This window comes from Onthophagus taurus, chromosome 1, assembly GCF_036711975.1.
Source record: "Onthophagus taurus isolate NC chromosome 1, IU_Otau_3.0, whole genome shotgun sequence".
Lineage (NCBI taxonomy): Eukaryota > Metazoa > Arthropoda > Insecta > Coleoptera > Scarabaeidae > Onthophagus > Onthophagus taurus.
In genome coordinates this window covers 24,147,242-24,173,354 of record NC_091966.1, presented here as the reverse complement: position 1 = coordinate 24,173,354, position 26,113 = coordinate 24,147,242, and the positions used below count along the sequence as shown (strand labels likewise).

General features: G+C 32.4%; 1 protein-coding gene across 1 annotated transcript in view; it reads right to left on the bottom strand.

Moving 5' to 3' along the window:
* Positions 1 to 25,370, bottom strand: part of LOC111415278 (melatonin receptor type 1B-B-like) — a 124,624-nt gene extending 99,254 nt beyond the window's left edge. Inside the window, exon 1 of the mRNA XM_071198769.1 lies at positions 24,991 to 25,370. The gene's annotated coding sequence lies outside the window, so the exon portion shown is untranslated. The remainder of the gene's footprint in view (positions 1 to 24,990) is intronic.
* Between the last annotated feature and the right edge of the window lie 743 nt (positions 25,371 to 26,113).

The window sequence follows — 26,113 nt, the reverse complement described above, 5'->3', positions numbered from 1 at the left end:
TTGTCAAATGTTTTATCACAAACAGAAACATTTCTAGCTTTAGGTGGATCCCCCAAAAGTTTTTCTATAATGAATTATAAACAAATACAGAACACAGCGGAATGACAAAAAAAACTAAACAATCCTATTTAAAACGCCCATGTTATTGTACTGAATGTGGCTAGAAGATTACACGGGTGCGGTCCTACTCTCATATAAAAAGTGTTATATATAGAGGTGTCTCGTGTTCTCGCCATTGAATATGGGAAACAGTAATTCAATTTTTGACTTTCCTTTATAAGATATTCTGATACAACAAATGACAATCTATTCGACAATGTAGAAAAGAAGTATTTACGACCGATACACGTGAGCAATAAGTAAAAGCGACTATTTAAAAAACTAATATTTCGGTCATTTATTATAACCTTGTTCAAAACATTTTTTATCGTTGTTTTTTGAAACTAACCATTGCAAAACAACCGAAAACCATCATTAAAGTTAAAGGATCATAAAGGATCAAAAACTAAGCGGAACCATTAATAAAACCGGGTGAATCAACAAGCGTACAAGATGTCTGACAAGTAAAACCTCTTTTGTTTAACTAAACCTATTTGACAACATCTGAAGAGTAATCGTGCCAATTTAAAGCTTTTTTGAATGAACGTTGGATGAGATATGGGATTTTAAAGGGAATGGTGAAATTTGCCAAAAAAAGCTTAAAACCAAAATAACTCGAAAACGAAAAACGCTAGATACCAATAACTTTCATGAAAGTTAACATATTTTTTTACGTACAATTAAAAGGTGTAATAATAATAATATATAATAATAATAATAATATTTATTTGTGCATCCAAAATATACAGTTTTTATACTCGTCATATAGAAAAAACTTAGAAAGAAAAAAAAGAACAAAGCACACAATACATAGTAAAGTAACATGCAGATCATCATTCTTTGAATTGATGCTGTCACGACCGACGTCAAATACCACAAAATTCTTTTAAAAAAATTCATATTCAAGAAACTCCGAATAAGCATAGAAATCTCTCAACAGCAGAAATTGCTTTATCAATGTTGCAAACTTGCTCAGAGGTAAACGTGTAACCGTTAAAGGTAATTTATTATAAAACTTGTGCGCAGTAAAATGTACACCTTTCTGTGACTTAGAGAGTCTGCAAAATTTAGGTTTCAACTTATGATTGTTACGGGTTCTGTAGCTGTGTATATATCTGTGGGCAGTATATTTATCTACATTGTTTTGCAAGTACAGCAGACACTCTAATATAAATAGCGAGGCAAATGTTAGTATTTTCTGATCTAGAAAGAATTCACGCCACTCGTCTCGATGCTTAAGACCACATATGACACGAATGGCACGTCGCTGCAGCCGAAAAACCCTAGACCAACCCGAGCAGTTTCCCCAGGCCAACAACGAATATGATAATAGCGATTGACACAATGTAAAGTAAGCAGTGCTCCGGTCCTGACACATTTCTGGAAAGTATACTTACATGCTGCTGCCATTTCAATGCGGGCTCCAAGCGAACACCCAAAAAATCTATGAATTGCTCACCCACCATACCTGGCTGAATGCCTGTTAGTGTAAAGACAGCTTCAGCTGTTTTGTTGGAATTCAGATTTAGGCCGTTGCACGCAAACCACTCCTCAGCCTCAGAGCGCGACGCTCGATTCGCTGCAACAGTATCAATGAGAATTTTATGCCTGCTGATTAAAGCAGTGTCGTCAGCGTAGAATATAATTGAAGACTTAGATATTGAAGCAGGCAAGTCATTTATTAAATGAGGAAAAGCAGTGGTCCCAACATCAACCCTTGTGGAACTACAATAGAAATGCACTCTGATGTAGAATAGCTATCATTACAACAGACTATTTGTCTTCTACCACCAAGGTACAATTGAATCATCTTAATGCTACTGTCACCAAAGTTATATCTACTCAGCTTCTTTATTAATAAGTTATGGTTCAAACAATCAAAGGCCTTCCTGAGGTCACAGAACGTAGTTGTCATACACTCGCCTCTCTCATAACAGTCTACTGCCTGTTGTACAAAATCTATAACCGTGTCTTCCGTGCTACGATTCTGATGAAATTCGTATTGACATGACACGAAAAAGTCGACGAATCTATTCTTTGTGATTTTTTCAAAAATTTTTGGGAATGCAGGCAGGGCTGAGATTGGTCGATAATTTTCTATTACAAGAGGATCGCCTTTCATAAAGACAGGAGTTACTAATGTTAACTTTAAAGCATTTGGAAAAGTATTTTCTCTCATGCATTGCTTGATTAATTTTGTTAAAGGCGATGATATCACATTTTTTATCAGCTTTAATATTACAGCATTTAATCCGTATACATCCCTAGAAGAAGTATTTTTTAAAGAACAGATTGTCACGAACCTCAATTAAACCGACCGGCTCCAGGCAGAATTTCCAGATGGTACAGTGATATTCGATAGTAGCTGATTAAAGTTAGTTGTCAAGTTACCCAGCTGAATTATATTAACAAGGTCTAGGGGAACATTTATAAAGTAATCATTTACTTCATTTGGGTCAAACATTGCTTTAGTATTACTTTTCTTGCTTATTCGATGACTGTTTACCATTTTCCACATACACTTACATGAATTTCTTTTTTGTTTTAAAATCTCATCATTGTATCTAACTTTAGCACCCTTTATCTTGCCTCTATAATTTTTTGTTAGAAAGTTAAATCCTCGGTTTAGTTTCTCACAACCTGTGAATTGTGAGTATCTCTTAAGAAATGCAGGCGATTCCTCATGCCCTTGAGATCTGCAGAAAACCAGCTTGTGCGTTTCTTATTACTTTGCACATTTATTTTTTCCGGAAATGCGCCATGAAATGCATGAAAGATAAATAAGTTCATGAAATTTATCAAACTTTGGATTGGCAGTCATCATACGATATGAAATCCCAATTTATATCATATACAGAGTTATAAAACATCTTTCCATGACTCGTAATTGGCCTGCATCTGACCAGCGTCTCACGGTGTGTACTACTCAGTTTACACTCTAATGACACCCTGCAGTGATCAGAGTCCATCAACAGTTCAAACCCCTTGTTGGAGTATTCAGCAGCAACAGGAAAAACCAAAAGTAGCGAAGGTGTCAATAAGTAGCTCGGCTCTTCTGTCACCTGAGTCAAAATGAATGTTAAAATCACCCGCCACAATTACCCTCCGATGTGGTCCGTCCAACAGCTCGAGTGCCGATTCGAGCTGTTCCAGAAATTGAAAAAATTCACCGTTACTTAATCTATAGAGAGTCACAACAACAACGCCCAAGAAGCACTGCGCAGACTCAAAATGAATCTCTCATGATAGACAATTGACCGAATTGATTTCCCTATAATTAACACCATCCTCAACCAAAATCAAGGTTCCGCCATGAATAAAATTGACTCTAAAAAAGCAATGTGTAGCAATTTATGGCATTGTGAGTCCGCATCATTTAACCAGGTCTCGGTAAAACAGAGAACATTATATGTTCTGTCAACGAAGTACGCATTAAGTTCGCTAATCTTGCTACGTAGGCCCTGTATAAATAATAAAAAATAAATAGAAATAAAAATAATAAAAACTATAGCATTCCATTTAAAATAACGAAGTTATGGTCTACTTTTGGTAGACCGGAAGTGGCGGCTATATTGAAAATATTTTATATCGAAAGTTCCGAATGAACAATCCATGTTCTAACGAACCAGTTACGTGAGACACCCTGTATTTGATAGATATATCGTGCAATTTGACTCAAATTTCTTATTTTCACAAGATTGATTATTTGAAAGGTCACTTAAAATAACACGCAACCCTTAAAATATGCTCTAAATAGTAGATTTATTAAAAAAAACAACACGTAGTTAATACTCCAACCATTAGTTCGGAAGTAAATAAAGGAGAGATTACATTACGTTACAGTACTCTTATTATTGTAAATCGTATGGAACAACTACTAGTAGATGATAACTTGTTACATCGGAGCTCCATTATTCAAAATAGTTCGCGAGCTAGTAGGTATTGCGAATGTGAGAAAAAGTTCGTTGTGATAGTAAGCAAGTTTCAAATAAAGTTGGATCTTGCGACGAACATTTGGTCAAAATACCGGCAACGAATTCTTTAAATACGTTGTACAGATATTTCTAAATTGATGCAAAAGATTTGAAGGGGTGATTTTTCAGCAAAAATTAAGCGGTGTCTTTCATATAACCCTTTCCTCCAAGTTACAGCCTTCTAAAGTTAGGGGAAAAAATTGTTGTTATTTAACAAATCCACTACGGAGAAATTGTAGAGTTATGGAGAAATGTAGAGACTTTTTAATGCATCTCTACATTTAAAAACATTTGATTCAATCTGCAATTTTTTTTGTCTCTTAACATTTTCTCCTAAAATTGTTAATTTGATCACAAAAAATTATCTCAAATTTCTGAAGAGTTTTATACGTATGGACTGAAAATATTCTGCACAACTAAATAAGATTTTATTGAAAGAATGGCATTTACTATTTAGTTGAAAAAATATGTGAATTAAGAAATATCACAATAATAAATTGAACAGTAATGATTGTAGTACTAATTAAGTAATTAACTAACATTTAACGAAACTACAAATACAAATAATAACAACGTTAACAAAATATCAATAATAAGTCATAATAAATGTTGAAAGCGCCTCCTCTGGGCAGCAACGCACGATTCTACCCTTGGCCACATTGAATTTAGTATTCTTTCAAATACTCCTGGTGTAGTATTCCTAATAGTTTCACATGATGCAACAGGAATTGAATAAACCATGGTTTTAAGAAAACCCCAAATACAAAAGTCCAATGGATTTAATTCTGGAGATCTGGCTGGCCAATTCTCACAACCACCACACCCTATCGCTAAATGTGCTGGTGCGCCATCATGTATGAACCATTCTCGCCTAAATTGTATCGAAACATCATCAAGAAGCAGGAAATGACAGTATGCGTCTCCATTTAATCTTATTGGAAGAAAATATGGCCCAATTAAATAAATGTCAATGACACCAAGCCACACATAATATACATATGAAAATTGGCGTTGAAAATTGCATTCAACAATATTATGTGAATTTTCTTCAGCCCATACATATGTGATTGTTATGGAAATTTGTAATGGATTCTTTTGAAAACTTGCCTCATCAGTAAACAAAATACGACATGAAAACTGAATATAATAACCTAATCTGAATTTGTGCCAAATGTCAAACATTATAGGGGTTAATTTTTTCATTCACGTGTAATAACATTTTAGGGTTTATCGTCAAAAAGTGTCATTTCATTAGCAACAGTTATCTGCCAAATTTCATTCTTCTAAATTCCTCCATAGTGGATTTATTAAGTAAAAACAATATTTCCCCCAACTTGTAGCCCCTAGTAACAGCCCCTAGAGGGCTGTAACTCGGGTGAGATGAATTTTTGCTGAAAAATCACCCCTTGCAATCTTTCGCATCAATTTAGAAACACTTGCATATTTGTGATAATCTTCAGAACTGCGACCAATAATTTTAATAAAATGTATGCATTCAGTGACAGCGAAGTTCGGGAGGATCTTGCCAATTATGCCTATATTGGTTAGGCCAATGCCAAATTTGTGAAGGCCCTTCATGGAATTAAAAAAAGAGTGTCTTGCTGGTAATATCGCTATTGTCGACGATACTAATAATGCTCAATAACATGAAAAATCGAGTCTTGAAACGCGTTATTTCCAATAGAAATACGATTTTTGAATTAACTGTTGCTGTTATATTGATACCACTGTAGTTTTGGATGACCAACAATTTATTTATAAAAGGGAGAAATTGTTCGTTTGCTTCTGTTCATTCGTAATAGTACCTAATAGTGCAATGTCTAAAACTTCGTGATTGAAAGCATATTTGATTGTTGTACGATCAAGGTTAAAATTAATAATAAAAGTGCGTCATCATGTTGGTTAACCGTAGCCCAAGTAGTAATGATGAATGTTATATGTATATTGCATGATCATCGCGCGGTTAATTTGGCCCTTCTTAATAAAGTGCTAAATGTAAAAATTAATCAAATACGTTTTTACAACGTTGTGATCTATCAGCATTGTGTTATAAATGATTTAAGAGATGATTTGTGTAAGATTAACTGGTCATTTATAATTGATTATGAATATGTGAGCGATGGATTTCATATGAAGAATCAAGGGGAAAAACGATGAAAGTCCATTTTAAGATAAAAGTAATAAATTTAATTTAAAGTAATTTGCCCTAATGATCAGGTACTTTCTTTAAAAATCCCACTTTACAAGTATTTAACCATTCCTTTCCCCCAAAATGCAGAGGACTAATGCATCTGGTCCGCGTGCATTTTTCGCACTTTTTGGGGTCCCAGCGGCCAATCCCCCTTTTCCTTTTTCGAACCCCAATCCTTATACACCTCTTCCTATTTTTATATTTTAAAGTTCCCATTTCAAATTCCAACATCCCTAGTAACCCCACTATAATAGTTCATAACTATGAAATATTATATAAAAATTTTTAAAAACATTTTTAATTACATTTAATTACAGAAAATTAATTTTCATGTTAGTCCTTGATAGTTTGATTTAAATGAGTTTTCAAAATATTTTCCAGTTTGAATTTAGAATTAAAATACGTCACCAAATATTTTTGTACATGCGCATTATATATTGTTCTCTTACGAAGAAGAAAAAAGAAAAACCTGAACTCAGACCATCTTGTAACATCTACCACAAAAGATGTCCTGCGGAGTTAAATCTTTAAAGATTTGTAAAAATTTTTACGTTTATTTTAAGTAAATTTTGTGACAATAATAATTTTAATTTGTTCACCGCTTTATGTTTTCGATGTTAATTTCCTGTAAAATTCATTGACTTGTAAGTATTTTTTAAAAAACTTTTTATTGTTAATTCACATATTTAAATTTCACTTATTAATTAAAAATTGTTAATTCTTGTAGTTGTCTCTGATGATGGCTTTTTGCCGAAACTAGTTAGACAACAAAAATATAAATAAACCAGTAAAAGTACAACAAAATTCGAAAATTTTTTCTATCATAATAAATTTAAGACAAATTAACTAAAATTAAAGACAAAGTAACTAATAGTGCTATTTGTTGGTTTGTGAGGTATACTATCGATATTTAGAAAGAATAAGGAGAAATATCAAATTACAATTATCTGACTATGACCCTTCATATACATATAGGCAATAAAATCATTATGCACGGTTTATGGAAAAATCACTCAAACGGATCTAAAGATTTAAATTTTTTGCAAACTATTTCGTTATTATTATTATCGTTATTTTTCTTTTTAATAGCCAATCTCCAATTTTTATTACGGAATATGAAAGAGGATTCTTTTCTAAATTTAGTGTAGTTAATATTAATATTAGTTACATAAGAAAATTTTTGAAAGAAATTACTTCAAAATTTAATTAGGTACTTCAAAATTGATGACATGAAAAACCAGTGACCATGAGTAACTATGGTAACTAATTATTTTAAACAATTTCCCAAGTATCCAAACCTGATTTAGTAAAGCTTGTTGAAATGTGGTGGCGCGTCATCTTATTGGAATAACAGCCGTTAGAATTGAGTTGGGTTAACATTATCGGGAAATCCGGCCGAAAATGGCCAGTTAAAGTTCCCTCAAAAAAGTAAGGACCAGGATAGTATCCCGTACTATTTCGCTCTATATATTGATTTATTTTTGTGTATATTGGGTGTGCGACTCTCTTGCCGAATGTTTATTTTGGGTAGTCCAACACCAACAATTTTGTCTATTTACTTATCCACACAATGTAGATGTTTCCTCGCCGAAGAAATTATATTTTTGACGATATCTTCGTTGTCATTGCAAAATTGTTGAAACGACAACCTTGCTGGTGAATAAGGTTTACTTTAAAGGGCTGATATTTTGCGGTTTTTAATATTTTGTGAAAATTCACATTGATTTATTATTGGTGCCAAAAGTCAAGGCCTCTCACTTTAGAGGTCGATATCTTCGCAACCGCTCGACAAAAAAAATTGCATCAAAGTTTGTTGTAATCACTGAACATTTCTACATAACATATGTTAATTTAAAAAGTTTTCTTTTTATCGCGAGTTAAATGAAAAAAGTGCCCGATTTTTTACGGTACCTTCAACTTTGTCCACTTTGTGATTTTTTTTCTCAAAAACAGTTTGACGAAAGTTTCAATTTTAAACAGGTGGTAGCCTGATGTGTTCTTAATGAGGGGCATATTTCTATATACCATATAGTTTCGTTGAAAATCGCGATTTAGTTGGACGCCGTTATGTCGAAAACGGCTGGGTGGATTTCAACGCGGTTTTAATCAAAATATGACAAATAATTGCGTTTGTCAGATACTGTCATCAGTTTTTCAAAGTTATGTCTCTCTAATTTTTTTAGAGCGATTTATAAATTAAAAAGGAACAGAAATAAGTAATGCGGGGAGAGGAGGGTGTGTGTTGCAGAGACAACGTCGCGCCTTTATTTCTTTACGTTGGTAAGATAAAAGCGCGACGTACTGTCTGGAACGCACCATCTTTTCCAATTGGACGGTACTCCCCTCTCTCCGCAGAGCTTATTTCTGTTTCTTTATAATTTGCTTAAATCGCTCTAAAAAAATTAGAGAGTATTGTACGATGATCGTTATTTTATCATGTACAATATTTGAATTTATACAGTATTTTCTACTACATTAACTTGTTATATTTTTAATTTGTTAATTTTTCTTGTTTTTTTTAAATTATATAACAAATCATTTATTAAAACAATGACATGGCACACTTTGTGTGGTGCATGGCACACTACAATACCCCCCCTTCCGTGAAAAAGAAATTAATAAGAAGAGGAAGGTTAAACAATCGTACAACTTAAGAAAGTAATAGGTTGTAGTAATAAAAAAATAAAGATTATATGTTAAAATGTACTTTCCTATTCGAGGATGACACATATTTATCTATTTCAGAATTATTAAATTTAACACTCTCGTTAACGATAAACCCGGGCTTAAGGCGATCGATATTAACAATAATTTTATCATTGCCTTTCTGAATAACGAAATATTTGTTTGCTTTTGTCAGAACTTTGAAAGGTCCTTCGTATCGCGGAGATAACGATGGTTTCAAACCTTCAATTCTAATGAAAACGAAATTTGATTTGTGCAAGTCTTTATGAATAAAAGGTTTTTGAATAGAGTGAAAAGACGTATTCACTGGTTTTAATTTTGAAAAACTGTATCTTAAACTGGAGAGGAAAGGCTCATAGTCAATAGATGGATTAGTGGTTGCCCGTAAAGCAATTCTGCTGAGGAGCAACCTAGATCTTCCTTAAGTGATGTTCTTAATCCTAGTAGGGTGAGGGGTAGATTATTGTTCCATCTAGTAGTGTCTCCTTTAGCGATGATAGTCTTCAATGATTGATGAAATCGTTCTAACATTCCATTTGCTTGAGGGTGGAAAAATGATGTGTGAATTTGTCGTGTGCCGAGTAATGTGTTAAATATTGAAGAGAGGTTTGATTCGAATTGCCGTCCCTGATCATGTGTTATTGTGGTAGGTATACCAAATCGATTAAAATAATGCCGGAAGAGTGTGTTTGCTATAGTAGAACATGTGATATATTTCAGCGGAAAAGCTTCTGGCCATCGAGTGAAGCGTTCGATAACTGTAAGTACATAAGTACAACCTAGGCACGGAGTGAGTGGTCCAATCAAGTCGATATGTATATGATCAAATCTAATTTTAGGAATTTTGATGTTGTTGATTGGTGACTTTGTATGTTTTTGGATTTTTGCTTGTTGAGATTTTTTTCACAGGTTTTGGTCCAAACATGAATTTGCTTTGACATGTGTGGCCAAAAGAATCTTGTTTTGATTGCATGAATGGTGGAACGTATTCTGGGATGAGATAAGCTATGAATTTTGTCAAAAATTGCTTGTCTGAACTGTTGCAGAATATAAATTCTTGGAGATGATGAAGAGGTTTCACGCCACAGTTTGATATCAGATTGTGGTATTGTTTGATGTGTCAAACGATAAGATTTTGAAGGATTGTTGGAAAATTGCTTATTCGGTAAGTTTGACAATTCTGTGTCAGCAAGTTGAGCGTTGCTAAGGGTTAGAAAATATGGATAAGATGAATTTAGAGATTCGATGGATAGAGTATCTGCAACAACGTTTGAATTTCCTCCGTTGTATTTGATATATGAAGTAAATTGTGTAATATAACTTAGATATCGGGTTTGACGAGGAGTTTTGTCTGTCGACGAAAAAGTTGATGTGACAATGGGTTTGTGATCTGTATATACCGTAAATTGATTTCCATGTAAGAAATGTTTGAAAAATTTGATAGCAGAGTAGATCGCTAATAGTTCTCTATCAAAAGTTGAATATTTGGTTTGGCATGAAGTAAATTTTTTGGAAAAGAACGCTAATGGTTGAGATTTTTCATTGGTGGTTTGTGTTAAAACAGCTCCATGTGTTACAGTGTTAGATGCATCAGTTGACAATGATAGGGTAGCATGTGAAGAGGGATGTCCTAGAAAGATAGATTTTGATAGAAAATCTTTGACTGAAGAAAAAGCGTTGTCGTGTTGCAGTGTCCAAGAAGTTGATGAAATTGTTTTTTGTTTTTGATAGTGAAGTGATTTTGAAAGTCTGTATAAGGGATCAAGAATATTTGAAATGTTAGGTAAGAATCTATGGTAGAAGTTTAACATTCCCAAAAATCTTTGTAACTCTTTTAGTCTAGTCGTTGGCTTTGGAAAATGTGTTATGGCTGTGATTCTTGATTGGGATGGTCGAATGCCATCGGCTGAAACATGATGACTAAAAAGATCCAATAATTTAACACCGAAAATGCATTTTTTGGGTTGGATATTAATATTGTAGGAAATAATTGTTTTAAATTAAGTATGTGTTCTTCTTCATTTCGACTTGCTACATGAATATCGTCTAAATATACAAAAATGAAGGTTAGTCCTGAAAGTACTTCATTGATGAACCTTTGGAATGTTTGCGCTGCATTTCGAAGGCCAAAAGGCATGCGAACGAATTTGAAAAGACCGAAAGGGGTTGTTATAGCTGTCTTTGGTATGTCCTCTTCATCTACGGGTATCTGATGATACGCTCTGACCAAGTCGATTTTAGAAAAGATTTTGCATCCGTGCAAATGAATGTTGAAATCATGTATATGAGGTAGCGGATAGCGATCTGGCACAGTAACAATAAGCGTTCAATTGGCGGTAATCTCCACATGGTCTCCAGTCATCAGAATCTTTTTTTAGTACCATGTGAAGAGGCGATGCCGTAGATGAAGAGGATGGTCGACAGATACCCATAGCGACCCTTTGTTGGAATTCTTTTTTAGCGATTGATAGCTTACGCACATCCAAACGCCGGGGACGGCAAAACGGAAGATGTGAATTAGTAATAATTTTGTGTTTAGTGTTGTGTGTAACGGGAGATGAGAAATCAGGCGATATAGTTAATTTTGGAAATGATTTTAAAATGTTTCAAAATTTTGATTCAAAGAAGAAAATTTTGGGTGATGGAACGTCGCTTTTGATACAAGAACCAATAGAGAAAATATTTGTTTCCTTATCGATTAGTTTGTTATTCTTAACATCAACTAAGATACCGAATCTAGTTAAGAAATCGGCACCAATTATTGGTTTACTAACGTTGGCCACGGTAAAAATGAATGGATAATCTCTCCTAAGGTTGAGTGATACTGTTAGCATTTTCTTACCATACGTTAGTATTTTAGTATCGTTCGCAGCACCAAGATTGGATTCAATATCTTGTTTGTGCTGGGGGAATAATTTGTGCGGTAAAACAGAAATATCCGCTCCAGTATCAACCAAAAAATTCAAATTGTTTTGATTATCAAAAATAAATAACCTTGGATTAAAAGTATTTGTCGAAATTTGGGGTGACAAAGCTTTAGTCGAAATTTTAAATTTTGAAAAAGGATGTTTATTTTTCTTCTTTGAATCATCTATTCGTTTTTTGGTGTTGTGTATGAATTTGAAGATTTATTGGTGATTGTTTGATGAAAAATGCATGGTTGTTGGCATTTATGTGCTTTTGAACCATACTTGTTGTGTTGAAATGAAATAAGTAATAATAAGTAGACCTCTTGACCTCTAAAGTTTTGTATCTACGACTGCTTGGATAAGTCATCATTACCGCACTCATTTGGGGTGATTTGAGTTACGTAATGAAGTTCATTACCGCATTGGTTTCATTACGTAACGCATTTTTAGCCTAATATATTAGCCTATATCATAACAGAACAGACTTAATTTATTGAAACGAGCAACAATACCAAAGAAAAAGTGCTACCTACTTACAGAGAAACAATACTATTTATTATAAACATTAATTGTTATGTTTTTACATTTCAAAACACTTATAGAAAACATGTTGTTGAAACTGACAATTAAAAATTGTCAACAATCATTTCAAAATATTTTTATAAATGTCAAATAGACTTTTTTAAAGAAATTGATTTTTTGGTAACTTTTAGCAGTCGTAGATAAAATGCTGTATATCACACGTGGGCTAGAGCATAATTACAGTACTCGTGTGATTACACGAGTACTGTAATTATTAATTAAGTTTATGTACTTGGTACTAGTTTCGACATATTATGATGTCATCATCAGCTAAATCTACAAAAAGATATAATAACTATACTGATCTTAAAAATATATAAAAAACCAATAAAATTGCATAAATATATCTCAACTTACAGTCCAATAGTTAAAAAATCACGCTGAACAAACAAATTTCTACGTTAAAATAAAACATTATTTAAAAGAAACACGAAAATAACGATTCTAAACAAGAAAACACAATACCGTGCACAATTGAACTCCAAAGACGACTGTTAAATCAACATCGAACTAAATTTAAAAACCGGTTACAAAAAGGAATAAAAATGTCACAGTAAAATAATTTTATCTACGACTGCTTGGATAAGTCATCATTACCGCACTCATTTGAGGTGATTTGAGTTACGTAATGAAGTTCATTACCGCACTGGTTTCATTACGTAACGCATTTTTAGCCTAATCAGAACAGACTTAATTTATTGAAACGAGCAACAATACAAAAGAAAAAGAGCTATCTACTTACAGAGAAACAATACTATTTATTATAAACATTAATTGTTATGTTTTTACATTTCAAAACACTTATTCCAGATGAGTAAACATGTTGTTAAAACTGACAATTCAAAATTGTCAACAATCATTTCAAAATATTTTTATAAATGTCAAATAGACTTTTCTAAAAAAATTGATTTTTTAGTAATTTTTAGCAGTCGTAGATAAAATGCTGTATATCACACGTGGACTAGAGCATCTAGCCATTTCTAGCCCACTTGTAATATAAATAACTATTAAAATGAAATTATTTTTTCAAAAAGGCGTATAGTGGTTTGTAATAGTTTTCGAGTTGATCATTTAAAGTGAGATAGTTATCATTATGTTTAAGTTTATCGATTTCGAACATTTCAAGGAAATTCATTTTCAAACCTTTTTTGCACTTATGTAGGAGTTGTACATTGTCATAATCAATGTTATGGCCTGTTTCTAATTTATGTTTGAAAATGTTCGAAGTGCATCTGGTTTTATGTTCGCATAGTCTTTTTTGTAATTTTCGACCAGTCTGACCAACATACATAGCAGAACAATCGCTACAATCCAAAGCGTTTTCTTTTTGTTTGTAGTTACAAGTGGAATCACCCAGTTGTCCTTTACATTTAAAGCTGACAAATACACCATAGGTTTCTAGTATGGTTATAATTTTGCAGTTTATTTTGTTGTATGTTATTGTCTTATAATTGTCAAAGTTATTTTTATTCGTAGAGTATAAAGGGTCTAGGTTTATGAGGTTTTTATACAGTAATTGGTCGATGGTACAACTTGGATAACCATTTTCTCTTGCTAATCTATGAATAAAATTCAGTTCTTTTAGTCTGGATGTATAGTCTAGAGTCTAGAGGATATTCAGCGTGATTTTTTGACTATTTGACTGTAAGTTGAAATATATATATGCAATTTTATTGTTTTTTTATATATTTTTAAGATCACTATAGTTATTATATCTTTTTGTAGATTTGGCTGATGATGACATCATAATATGTCGAAACTAGTACCAAGTACATAAACTTAATTAATAAAAAACTTTAGAGGTCAAGAGGCCTATTTATTATTACTTATTTCATTTTCAACATACAGTGTGTCCCCGGATTGTGTCCCCGTAAGGTATAATTGACGATAAATTTTTGGATTCAAATTCCATCTTTTGCAATTAAAGTCTGGATGTCATAAAACGAAATATAACCAAGTTTTACGTCAAATATCCTCAAAGTAACAAAGTTATCGCAAGAAGTTTGTTAACCGTTGCAGGTAAAGTGGTCTTTCTGAGCAATGTATAACAAAAGTTGATTAAGATAAAATGTTTGTTATGTTAAATTATAGCGATATACCGAATTTTATTAATTTAGCATATAAAAGAAAAAATGAGCCTTTTCTTGAAAACTTTTTTTGATATTCCGTTTTACAATAAAAACAAATGATCTGAGTTTTACATCACAACATAAAATATTTATAGTGCAGTGCTATGGATTGGGGAACATTAGTTACAATGCAGTCTTAAGGCAATTTGAGGAAAAATTTGGATTTTTAGTAGATAAAAAAACAATAAAGAGAGTTGTTAAAAAATTTTCGGAAACGGGCAATGTGGAAAATAAAAGGAGCGAAAAAAAAGCGAAGGAAAGAAATTGTTGTAGTAACGAACGCAGTGGATTACGGTGAGGTGTCGTTAAAAAAAAGGGCAGTTCAAGTCGGTATAAGTAAATCCCATTTACAAAGAATTTATCGAGAAAATAAAATATTGCCGTATAAACCAAAATTTAACCACACTATCGAATTAGGTGATGAAGCAAAACGTTTAGATTATTGTTTGTGGCTGGGGTACAAAATTTTGAAAGACAGAACTTTTTTAAAAAACATGATATTTTCGGACGAAGCAGCGTTCACCACTAATGGAGTGGTTACATCACAAAATTGTCGATTCTGGTCAAAGACTGATCCACATTATCGCATAGCTTGTAAACGCCAGTATTCCCAGAAAGTAAATGTATGGTGTGCTGTTTCGTGGGACGGTGTTATTGGACCTTACTTCATAAACGGCAATTTGAATCAACACCAATATTTGGAAATACTAGATACTATTGTTTATTTAATTATCTTCACGGCGTGGATTTAGAAAAACGCAATAAATTATATTTTCAACAAGATGGTTGCGGCCCACATTCCATTTTAATTAGAAATTTGTTAAATACGTTATTTGGAAAAAAATGGATTGGTAGATATGACCTGCACCATGGCCGCCAAGAAGTCCGGATTTATCTATTATGGATTTTTATTTTTGGGGTTATGTAAAACAAAAAGTGTACACTGAAAATTTTAATAACAGTTTAGACCGTTTAAAACAAAAAATTGAAACTGTTATTAGAGAAATTGCGTTGGACCATGTTAGAAAAAGTTATAAACAATTTCGGAAAAGGGCGGAATTATGTGTTAGTGTCGTTGGTGGTATCATTGAATAAGCTTTTATGTTAATTTAGTTTAGATCGAAAATGTTTTGTTAATCGTATGATGTAAAAATCTGCAGTTTGCTTTTATATCCTAAATTAATAAAATTAGGTATATCGCTATAACTTAACATAACAAACATTTTATCTTAATCAACTTTTGATGTACATTGCTCAGAAAGACCACTTTACCTGCAACGGTTAACAAACTTCTTGCGTTAACTTTGGTACTTTGAGGACATTTGACGTAAAACTTGGTTATATTTCGTTTTATGACATCCAGACTTTAATTGCAAAAGATGGAATTTGAATTCAAAAATTTATCGTCAATTATACCTTACGGGGACACAATCCGGGGACACACTGTATATTATACCTCTAGTATAATGGATCTTTTAAAACATAATTGTTGTAGTACCAGCATATTTCATTATTTTTATATTGCCGATTCCTACAACAATTACAGTGTCCTGTATGTGATGTATTATTTGTTTGTATTTGTAATGTTAAATAATAATTTATTTGTGTTTCTAAAAGTTTATGTTTATCGACGTTTGTTTGTTGTTGTTTTTCTACGGTTTTTAGCAATGATTGACATGTCAGTGTCAAATCGTTCATTGACATCAGTAGTGTGTCAAAATTAATTTTGTTATGCGACTGTGTCGGGAGTGTAGAAGTGATGGTGGTTCTTATTCGATTTGGCTGAAAGAGAATTTGAGAAGAAATAGAAGGAGTGTGAGCTATGGCGTCCCAAACTTTACAAGCGATCGAAAGAAGATTGGTAACATCGTCTTTTCCAGAGGATGGCTACTGATATAATCTGAGGCAACTTTCTTTTCCACAGTTTAAGTAACAAATTGGGGGTCACGACTTGTGATCCTCCAATTTGGGTATCTGATAACAGATTATCCAGACGCTTCTCTTCGCTGGAAGATAACCGTTCTATTAATAGTTTCTTCAGCGAAGAGTAAGGTGCTTCTTCTGGAGGGTTTTGTATAAAATGAATTGCTGTTGTAATCGTTTCCGCGGGTAAATTACTTAATAAAATATTGTATTTCGCCTTTTCACTTATTACGCAGACTAGTGTGAATTGCGCTTCGACTTGCGCAAACCAAATTTCAGGATGATCGTTATTTTATCATATACAATATTTGAATTTATACAATAAATATTTACACAATATTTTCTACTATATTAACTTGTTATATTTTTAATTTGTTATTTTTGTTGTTTTTTTAAGTTATATAACAAATCATTTATTAAAACAATTTTACATGGCACACTACAGAGAGACATAACGTCATAAAAATATCAACGTTATAACTCGTTTAAAAATGACGAAAAACATTTAAAATCTATACCAAAAACCTGCAAAAAATTTAAATCTAGATCCGTTTCAGGGATTTTTTATAAACCGTTTATGATGATTTTATCGTTTATAGGGGATATACTTTACAGACGCACTGTTTAACGAGATTTATATAATGAGGTTTGTTTGCAAATGAACCTAGCTACATTGTTCAGGAGAGATTCGGCTCTACGCTGGGGAAACCGACACTACTATACGTGCCCAAAGTCAAAGCCCCTCATTTTAGAGATCGATATCTTTGCAACCGCTCGGTGAAAAAATCGCGATAAAGTTTGTTGTAATTACTCAACATTTCTATGTAACAAATGTGAATTTAAAAATGTTCGGCAACCCGGTTTTCTTTTTATCGCAAGGGAAATGAAAATAGTACCCGACTTTTGATGGTGCCGCCAACTTTGTACACTTTGCGACTTTTTTTCTCAAAAGCTATTTGTAATTAGCCTGGGGGGTTAGTTTTGATACAGACTTTGTATATTACTTCTAGAGTTTGTAGCACCTATATCCTCTGCATCAGCGATATTGGTATAAGTTTTATTGGGTTAAATCGTCATATTTTGTCTGTTACACTGAGAAAAATAGATTGTACGAATCGTATTGTAGAAAAAATATTATACATGCAACAATTCATTGTATTATATTCATTATATTTATATGCTTCATTACAATCTGGTCTCGCTATCACTAACGTATTACATATTATATTAACTTATAGTATATTTTTAATGCATAGTACAATCCATTTCTCTCAGTGTAAGTGTATTTTTAAAGATTATGTGATTTGTTTAACCCGTATCTGCTATTATAAGAATTATGTTAAGTTCTTCCCTATTGCTGCCTATTATGACTGAACGTCTGTATCCAAAGTTTAATTCTAAGCCACATTAGTTCTTTTTTCGCTATATCGTTTATTAAACATGTCTGATTATATCAATTCCGCTATGTTGAGGTGCCATCAAAAGTCCTGGATTGAATAGGACATGGCAGTGATAAACAAAACCTAGCTTTTCAAAAGTTATTTGATATACTCTTTTCATTAAAATCATATTTCATTAACCAAAAAACCCAAAAACGAATATAAAACGACAACTTTTGTAGTATCTATTATTAATATTTTATTATTCCGACTGTTTATTTAATTAGCTAACCATTCATTCAACGCTATCCTAACTCTTATCGAAACGAGTCGCAATAACACGTCATACATGCGTGGCTTCACTCACAATAAATAAAGATCTTGACACCAGCTGTTACATTTTTTAATAATTAGACGTTAAGTATTAACGTTAAGATTAAAATCAACAAAATGTTACACATGTAATTAAAAATTATAAGTACGAAGGCTTTCACGGCTGGTGTTAATTAAACTAAAACTAGAACTTAAACACTAGCACTATCACTAGAAGGAACACTAGACCTTTTGAAAAAATGTTTAACGTTTCGGATGCCATATTGCAACCTTCTTCTGAAAAAAGTGGTCGTCGAAGTTCAAGTCGAAGTGGTCGAACAACTTCACAGAAACCCGAAAGTTTCTAGTTGTAAGTCTAGTGTTAGTTCTAGTGATAGTTTAATGTTATTGTAAAAACTACAAAATTTCGCCTTGATATAACAAATATTAATTAATATTACTTTATATTATTAAGTTATTTGTATAATTCTAGAATAAAAATATAAAATGAAGCCTTTTTGAACTCCAATATGTTAACAATGAATCACACCTAATATTTAAGCTATTTTAACAAACAATAATATTATTTTATGTGTTAAGGTGGTAAAGCCGTGTTTTTTTAATCCAAACTTCGCTGAAAAATGAAATAAATGACGCGACGACATACAATGTTCGTCAAAAAGTTGTTTTATTTCATTGCGTTTCTGAAATTTTGTTTATTTGGAATGTTTTCCCCGATCTTTCGATCTAATAAATTTTCAAGATGGTCACAAAAGTGTTATTTTAAATTGAATGTTCTGGTTTGTATTACATATTCAAATACAATATGCAAAAATTGATTGATTTTGATAAGGATTCTTGATATCTAGAGCTTTTTGTTTTTCAGTTATTTTAATTTTCATTGTTTTAGCAGCAGTTATTGATGTGTTTTTTTAAACCTGAATTCTCTGCCACTGCACAACCTACAAAATTGAAAATTTGTATAAATACGCTTCACATGTTCAGAATTAACCTAAATTAAAACCTTAAATAAAACCTTAAACCTTAATTAGTTATATCGGTGTATAAGATAGTCAAAAATTGAAGTAGATATGATATTGCTCAGTGAATTAGTCCAAAGATCTACAACTCTATCTGATAAAGTAAAGAAGCGTAGTATAAGAGCGGTCCCGGCTCTTAATCAGATAAAATCATTCACTTCCTACTTCAATCAGGCCGCTTGATGCCGAGGCGCTACAATATCATACATGTCGAGGTTCTCCAGAAAAACGTCACATATCAAATTCGACTAGTGGCAACTCCAGGTTATGAAACAATCCTTGCAAGAAAGTTGACTTAAAAAGTTGATTATAAGATAAGTTGACTTTAATAATGTACATTTATCTTGTGTATGTATTTCTTTAAGTTGTGACATTATTCTTGAATATTTATACTCAATCTAAATAATAAAGCGGATCTAAAACGTATTTTTCTGTAATTGTGTCACTTTTGTTGATACTTAAGAAATAGAAATTCATTTTAAGTCGTAAAATTTTTAATTCTTTCACTTTTCTTGAGCAAAATTTTATTAAAAAATCAACTTTTCAAAATATGAACAATGGAAAATTGGCAAGCAGCATCGTTTAACGAACGGACTAAACTATTGCTGAGACTATCAAAACAAATAAACGATAAAAATAATGTTATTCAAAATGAAACGAGTTCACAACTATTGACAATAAGTAATGAAAATGATGTAACAAAGAGCAATGTGAACAACGATGAGAATACAAATCTAGCTATAAGTAACGTTGAGACTTTTTTAGCGATTCCAGATAACCCAACAGTTACCAGCTCTGAAACTGGAACTTCATCTGGTAGTGATCACTATTCACAATTTGATGATTCGGACTCAGACCTAAATTACAGCTCCAGTTCTACGTCATCTTCAAGTAGTTCGAGTAGCGATTCTGATGAGGGCCTCTCTGCAGATGAATCCTTGGCAGAACAGCCTGTTTTACCAAATGAAACAGCAGAAGTCAATTTAGAATATAAACAAAAAGGCAAGAAGAGAAAGGCAAATCCCGACAAATGGAAAAGAACGTTGCAAAAAAGGAATTCTGGCTTGAAGTATACATCTAGTTCCAAACGTAAAAAAGTTTTTAAAGCTAAAAATTTAGAACCGCTGTGCAGTCCAAAATGCAGACTGCAGTGTAGTGCCAAAATCACAGGCGAAGACCGAAAGGCAATTTTTTCAGATTCTGGAACTTGGGTGATTTACAAAGACGTGATTTTATTTTGAAAAGTGTTGAAGAGATTAATCCCAAATATCAATATAAACGAGTACAGAGTAATCGAACAAAGAATCATGCATTTTATTTTACGATTAATGCATCAAAATATAGGATCTCCAAATTTTTTTTTCAAATCCACATTAGCGATAACAGACAGGCCAATCAGAACTATATTTAAGAAGCAGACATTTACTACTAAGGGAATGATCATTTCATATCAGCGAGGAAAACATAGTAATCATTACCAAATTGACGACGATGTAAATTATTGTAGGAAGGATTCTAACCTAGAATACATCGAAGGAGGAAAAACAGTGGCCCAACTCCATAGAGACTATGTAGCGATCTGTAAGGAAAATAATAAATCATATGCAAATTACTTAATGTATAGTAAAATTTTCAACATCGAGTTTAAAATATCTTTTTTTTTGTCTAAAGAAAGATCAGTGTGACACTTGCGGTTCGTATGAGCTAGCTTCAGCAGAAGATAAAAAAATATGAAAGAAGAATATGACACTCATTATAACACATAAAGAAAAAGATAAAGGAAACAATTTAGACAGTGTTGTTGCAGTGTATGATTTGCAAGCAGTTCTTCAATGTCCCAGAGGAGACGTGTCCAGTTTCTACTACGTTTCCAAATTCAATGTCTTTAACTTCACTGTTTATGAAGTGAAGTCAAAGGCAGTGAATTGGTGTTTTCGAAATCGGAACATGTGTTTTGAATTATTTGGAATCTTTAAAAGACAGAGCTAATACCAAGAAGTTGGATGTGATATTAAAATCATTAAAGCTGAAAAAGAACAACCAGATAAACTGTTCTACAAAACGTCTTATGGTGAAGAGCAATTTTATATCATTCAAGTAAAGCAACCAAGAAAATCAAGTAACACAAGAAAATCAGAAAACACCGTTAGTGACACTGTCGTAGAATTGAAGAGAATATATAACACCAAACCTGCACTAAGTGAAAAAAAAGACAAGTATATTAAGTTTATTTTCTCAGAACAAATCAAAGAAATCTGTTGTTCCGCAGTATCGCTTCATTATTTCAAAAATTTGTAATTAAGAAGATAACAATAATAATGTAATATAGTTTTCATTTGACTTGTGCTATAAGCTATAATTGTGTCTCTTAACCCTTAAACCGACATGCGAAGTCTATCAGATTCCTTAGTATCTTTCAACTTAAATATTTTTACAAATATTTAAGTTGAAAGATTAGCGCTTCTAGGTACTTTTCGACAGTTATATTACGCATTGCCTGACCAACGCGCGACAGTCGGTGTATAATCTTCATTGAGTAATTACGTGTTTAACTTCCTAATTTAACTTCTTTAAGTTTTTTAATGAGTTCGTATGAGTTTTTTATCGTATGTTTGAGATTGTGTTGGAAATGTTGAAACAGAAAACCTTGTAAAATCTTTGCTATTCTATTGGTTGGGGTATTGGAGTTGGTAATAATAGGCCTGATACTGAGAGTTGGGACGAGAGGGTTCATTTCAAGTGAGTGAAAAGTATTAATCTTAAAACTATGTAAATAGGTTAGGTTGTCTTTGATAAACTTTCTAAGTTTGTTATTGAATTTTACTGTGGGATTAGTTTTGATTTCCTTTATGTTGTTATCATGGAAGAACTCTAGAGTCTTGGAAATGTAAGTATCTCTGTTCAATATGACAGTTCCTGCACCTTTATCGCCCAAAGTTAGCAGAAGGTCGTTGTTTTTTATTTTGGATTTCAGTTTTTTGATGTTACAATTGATATTTCTCTGATTCAGTTTATTACAGGTTGTACGGGATGAATTGTTGGCACACTTCGTTATTATGTCGTTATTATCCTGCATTCTCAAATTTTTTGTTTGGCCAGAACCCCAGAAACGTCTAATGACCGGTCTCGCTGAGACACCCTGTATATACTGGTAAAGACAGCGATGGCAAAACATTAGAGCAAAAGCGACTACCAATACCATGCCAGTCTGTAATCAGACTCAGTAAATCTATATATGGAACCAACAGAAATATAATGGCAGACATTTGGTTTTCGTCAATGCCTTTAATTTTATTGTAGAATTGAGAAAAAGGCAGCTTACGTTTGTAGGAACGATGAGAAAACACAATGCTGCTATTCCAAAAGAATTTTTGCCAAACAGACGTCGAATGGTAGATACATCCTTATTTGGATTTCAAAATGATTTAACTATGGCATCATTTGTTCCTCGAAAAAGTAGCGCCGTAGTTCTTGTTTCGTCTATGCACCATACACTAGAGATAGACGAAGCCACAAAAAACCAGAAATCATTATGTTTTACAACATGACTAAATGTAGCATCGATAGTATGGATCAAAAAATTGCACACTACACGTCAAACAGAAGGTCACTTCGATGGCTATTGTGGTTTACCCTTTTGGATATAAGTGGAGTGAACAGCTATGTTCTTTATAGCTCATATAAGGGCATTAAGGCAGGAAGCCGACTGGATTTTATAAAATCATTGGCAAAGGCATTGGTGCATCCATTTTTAGTACAAAGATCAGAATTGGCTAATATACCTCAAGCTTTGAGAATAAATATAAATCATACAATTGCCTTTAGAAGAGAATATTAGTACTGGAAATGCCGAAGCGAAACTTGCGACCTGATAATACTGTGGGATATGTCCACCACGAATTCGCAGAAAGACAGCTTATGTATGTGTTTGTTGTACATACAAAGCCAATCTGTTTAAGTCATGCAAAAAAAGTTTGACAACTATATAGCCAGAAGGCAGTCTTTGTAAAAAATTGTTGTGTAAATTTTTATTTCGGTTTCTAAAATAAAGTGTTTTTCATCAAATTTTTTGTTTTCTTTGGTAATTAAACATATATTTTGAAGTTTAAGTACTTTATAGAAAATAATCTAGGTTTAAATAATTGACAAACAAATAATAACAGCAGGGAGTCTGTCAGACTCCGCATGTCGGTATATGTTCCAAGAAAAGCGCGTGTCGGCTTAAGGGTTAACTTTAACCACATGTAGCCCATTACATTATGAAATCGTTACAAGCAAAGATACGTGAAAAAATTCGCATACATTTTGGTTTTTTTTACATACACGTAAGCAGTACACTTTCAAACCGTTCAAAATATCAATTTTTGAGATATATCACTTTTCTTGTGTCCCGACGATATAATAACCAGTTTCAGATTATCATATTGGAACACTAGGACAAGCGGTAGAGGCTTGATCAGATAATATCATAGACTTCAGGTTAATATAATATTAATCACCCAATCTCAGCGCACCGTATACGAGATACGCGAAATTATTTGGCTAATTTGATTCCAAACCATTGGATTGGACGGCCATGCTATTTTTTTCTTTGAGGATACCTTAAGGGGATATCAACCATCTTGAGAACATTATAAGGTAATGTTATCGAAACATATCTCTAGCAATGATAAGAAACCCATCCCGCAAAGTAAATTATCGAAGCAATGTGTGAATAGGGAGAGACGGAGATCACGTGTAATATTTCAATTTTATTATTTACACCACATATTTATTTGTATTAATTTATTTTAGTTAAATGTTTAAAAGTTTGTAGTAAAAATTGATTGCTTTTTTGTTGTTTGTCGTTGTAGTTAATTTTGTTTCATAAAAAAAAGGAACAAGAAAGTTAGTCCTAATTAAAAATACTTGTTCATTTAACAACAAGGCTACCTATATTACTAGCTTTAATAATTTGTCAATCACAACAAATTGCACAAAGAAGAACAACTACTAAAGAATAAATCAATTAAAAATTACGTTCTTCAAAATTACATAAGTTTAATAATTTGTATTTATCTCAAAATTATTAAGTATGTAATTTTTTTACTACATTTATTTATAGATTATTTAGATAATAAAATAAATATACTACATAAATAGATATTTCTGTTTATGTAGTAGTAAGCTTTTTTATTTAGCGACTCTTTTGTACACAAAGAATAAACTCTTTTGAACCGTACACCACTGGTCCAAATTACACGGGTCATAAACTATAAAAGAGACCACCGATCGTTGAAAATAAATACTTTGAAGTCATATAACTTTTATAAAAGCCCACAAACTAATCAACAGTTCTCTGAAAAAAATTTAAATACATTTTACGCTAGTAATTTAGAAACTAATTAAACACATTAAAAAACAAATATTGACGAAACAAACATTTCTGAAATAATAAATGTATGTGAAATTAAAGTTGGAATATAAATTTACATCTAGATTCGCTGAAATAAATTTAATTGTGATACTTGAAATTTTTTAATTATATTTGTCTTCAATGTTAAATTCTCTTGTGTCTCAATGTTCAAACTTTAATTTCCGACTTTAGAGAAACACTTTCAAACTTGTACAATTCTAATATAAATTAAACTTCTCATGAGACGTTTCCAAGTTTTAAGCGATCAAATAATTTAGATAAAATGTAATTAATTTTAAAATTTCACGAAAGCTTATTATCTTTTATTTACAATAAGGTACAGAAAGGAACAAAATTATAATAAAGACTCACCAAATTTATTGCGATGATTTTTTTCTCAAAATTCTTGTGAATAAATGAAAAATGTTCGTTTCAAGACGGAGCTCTCATGTCAGTTTTTAAATTTGCACGTTATCACCACAAATCGGTAAATTGTAGATGTTGGAGAACGGATTGGGGAAATCGAAAAGGGATAAAAGGAAACAACACTGACCAGCTTTGCTGAACGATAAAAGGAGTAAAATACTAGAAGAAAGTCGCAAGGCTTTTTCGATTTAGATTCTCCGAATCTTTCTCCCCCAGATTTTCGTGGATATCTCAAAAACCTTACAGTTTCTTTTAAAAACTGGACGCACACGATCTAACCGATTACGATTTTCTCTCAACCGTTACGACCAACTACACCGGGGGAAGTGTCAGGCGTCGCGACGCCCAGTGTCCTTCGGCACCATCAACGTCGACGCCGTCCCAAAAACACTCCGCATGCGCAACAAGTATATTTTATAATACTATACTATTATGGTATATTATCAAGATAATTTTTTTTTTCGTTTTTATTGAAGACGAAAATTAATTTAAAATTTTATTAAACCACATGTTTATATATTTTTATACCTATATAATGATAATTTGATGAATTTTTTTTAAACAGTGCCTTTACAAAAGCCACAAGAAGGGCAGTCGAGGCACGTAGTTGACGTACACACGACACCAACGCAAAATATCGTATGTGGGACGACTATTTGTCGTACTCGACTCGGCGCCCACGCTATAAAGCCAGAGGGAAATTGATCGTATTGTCACGTTGTTGGGGCGCAACTACGATTGGATAATAATTAATCACAAAGAACCGCCGTGGTACTCATCATATTGTATCTAATAATGTTAAACTCGCCTCAATCCGCTTATTATGTGCTAATAACATTCGATCATTGTAATTTCAACATCTTACAACAGAAAGAATTCTGTTTTAAGTCTTCTAGAAAATCAACTTTATACATTAATTCCTAATTTCTACAATTAATTCTACAATTAGAAAAACTTTTCAAAGAAATCTTGATTTTGATCTTGTTAGTCCATAAGTTCAGAAGTAAACTTAAAGGCAAGGAGCTGAAGTTTCTTTTATTTTTATGACGTTCATGAACATAAAGGATAA